The sequence below is a fragment of the Centruroides sculpturatus genome, unplaced genomic scaffold (genome assembly GCF_000671375.1).
Source record: "Centruroides sculpturatus isolate CEXI.00-Female unplaced genomic scaffold, Cexi_2.0 scaffold567, whole genome shotgun sequence".
In the NCBI taxonomy this organism is placed as follows: Eukaryota; Metazoa; Arthropoda; class Arachnida; order Scorpiones; family Buthidae; genus Centruroides; species Centruroides sculpturatus.
In genome coordinates this window covers 506,682-508,878 of record NW_019384844.1, presented here as the reverse complement: position 1 = coordinate 508,878, position 2,197 = coordinate 506,682, and the positions used below count along the sequence as shown (strand labels likewise).

Genomic DNA, 2,197 nt, shown 5'->3' with positions numbered 1-2,197 from the left:
TTTTAGTGTCTCCATGTCCTAGCTCTAGTCATTAATAAGATAAAATAAAGCGTTATAAACAGATGTTTATTCTCTTTTCATTTCAGGAAAGTTTTAATTCATTAGGTAAAGTTAATAATTGATTTACTTTTAATGATCACAAACGAATCTTTAAAAACTTTATCTAATATAACACAAAATTGTATCTTATAATAGCATTTTTATTACAATATTGTTATGTATTTTATTTTAGTGAATATAGCAAAAGCTATAAGAATATTATAATAGAATAAAATTAATATTTTATAACTGTATATAGTTTGAATCAAATTTTTTATTTTAAAAAGCATGCAGTGGAAATTTAGAGACGCAGAGATCCTGTGAGGAATAACGTTTAAGAATCTTAAATGATTCTTATAATTATGAATACACGTTCCTCTGATATCATTGAAAATCAGTATTTTATTTTCAGTGACAGTTATTAATAATGTGGACGGCTAAACGGCTAAGACGGAAAAAGATCAAACTGCTGCTCTGGAAACTATAAACCTAAAAAGTTGTTGGTAGGTGATCTCTTCACATAGATCTTTCACCACTCATTATCTCTGACAGATATTCGAATTTCATCCTTCATCTATTGTGGGCTTGGCCAAACCCATAATAAGATTGTCATAAAAGCTTTTCCTGTTCAATTGTCATAATAATTAAAAAAAAACTGCCTGTCAAAATTTTCATTGTGGTCCAGACCAAACCTTTGATAATCATAAAAAACATCCTTTTAGTGCCTACAAAGGAAACGTTAATTCAAAAATGAAACGGGTTTCGGATTTAACAGATAAAAAATTTTGCTGCAACGGAAATAACTATAGGATTTTTCTTTATTCGCTAATAGAGCATCACAGGGGGCGGGTCAATGAGTTAAATATATCAATCACTACAAATTACTCAATGTACATTATAATTATATTTTTTTACTTATACATCGAAACAATATTTAAAAATATGTTGTGTATTATAAGTTCGCTTAATATTTTGTTTTAAAATGCATTCAATTTAACAGACTTTCGGCAATAGGAGACACTGCTAATTATTCTGTTAAATTGAGGGTATATGCATGTACTCTATATGAAATATATATACTCTATATATGATTATAATTGTCTCGTAAAACATTTAAAATCATTATTTGTGTAATGCGGATTCTCATTGGTTATTATGATTTTTTATTGCTTATTTTCATTATATAAACCGTAATTTTTCGAATGAAATGCAATCAGGGAATATTTTCGAAAGGTAACAAGTTAAACAATAATTATACGATCGTATATAAACATTAATTGTTTTTGTTTTTAGGTATAAGCTGATTATTATTCTTCTTCTTCAAAATCATGAAAGCTTTTTATGATATTTTGATAATCTTACTCTTTTGTACCATGTGTAAGTTTGCTTTTATCTTCGTTCTTTATTTATGTAGTACATGTAATAATATAATTTATTCTAAATTTGTACATTTTAGTCAATTTGAATGAATCAATAACTATAAATGTTAAATGTACTGCACCCCAACAATGTTTAAAACCGTGTAAAAAAGCTTTCGGAATGTCTGCAGGAGGAAAATGCATAAATGGAAAATGTAAATGTTATCCTTAATGTATCATCTTTTCAAGAAGAAATCTCTACATCTTATTCTGAGAGCAATGAGATTATAATTTTCTGATATTAAAAAAGTTATAAACTTAAACATTCTACAGAAGTTAAGAATTTATTCAAAATGCTATCTTAATGTTCAATACTGGTTTAAAAATAAGCCTAATACAGTGGGTGATCGGTTAACGAATAGTTCGATAACGAATACTTTCGCGAAAGATTTTTATATTCAGACAACGAACAGTTCACAGAACATACAGAAATAGAAGCGACATTTCATAGTGAAAACCGACTGGTCTCCAAAAGGTTTCAAATTATCACCTCTCCAGGTGACAATTTGAAACCTTTTGGAACTCTGAAGACGTCGACATCGACCCTCAACCTCATACCGATCGAATAGTATTCCTCCGAACTTTCAAACTCTCCCTTGTTAATTCCAGCCATTTGCTTATCTTTCTAACAAATAATTTTTTATAGTCTTCGCGAGACTGTCGGGCAGGTACTCGTTAAGTTTTGCGTCGGTTTTTATTTACGAAAAGCGAGAGTTTAACTGTCCCATCGGATATTCGTT

At 29.0% G+C, this 2,197-nt stretch overlaps 1 long non-coding RNA gene across 1 annotated transcript; it reads left to right on the top strand.

The window, feature by feature from the left end:
- The first annotated feature begins 1,200 nt into the window (after positions 1 to 1,200).
- On the top strand, positions 1,201 to 1,588 carry LOC111630361. Its single transcript, XR_002757509.1, has 3 exons — positions 1,201 to 1,272; positions 1,333 to 1,416; positions 1,496 to 1,588. It is a non-coding gene; the product is annotated as an uncharacterized LOC111630361 (long non-coding RNA).
- The last annotated feature ends 609 nt before the right edge of the window (positions 1,589 to 2,197 follow it).